We start from the raw sequence: 273 nt of genomic DNA, 5'->3' as shown, positions 1-273 counted from the left end.
CGGGGAGAGGGGGGGTATGGGGAAGGAGGGCGGTATGGGTTTCGGTTGCGTGATCTCCCATTGGTATGGATGCGCCTGAGAGGTTTTATAGAAGCTTTAGCTTATTTTCTACCTTCACGATTGTATTTTTATTTGCTTCATTTTCACATTTAATAATTTACTTGCTTTTTCGATTTAGGTATTAAACACCACACGATGAAAACTTATTTACTGCTAAGCTTATATTACGATGCAATTAAACAACGTCTCGATTATTCATTCGCTGATATCAAC

The sequence above is a fragment of the Penaeus monodon genome, chromosome 25 (genome assembly GCF_015228065.2).
Source record: "Penaeus monodon isolate SGIC_2016 chromosome 25, NSTDA_Pmon_1, whole genome shotgun sequence".
NCBI lineage: Eukaryota > Metazoa > Arthropoda > Malacostraca > Decapoda > Penaeidae > Penaeus > Penaeus monodon.
This window is presented reverse-complemented; position numbering follows the sequence as displayed.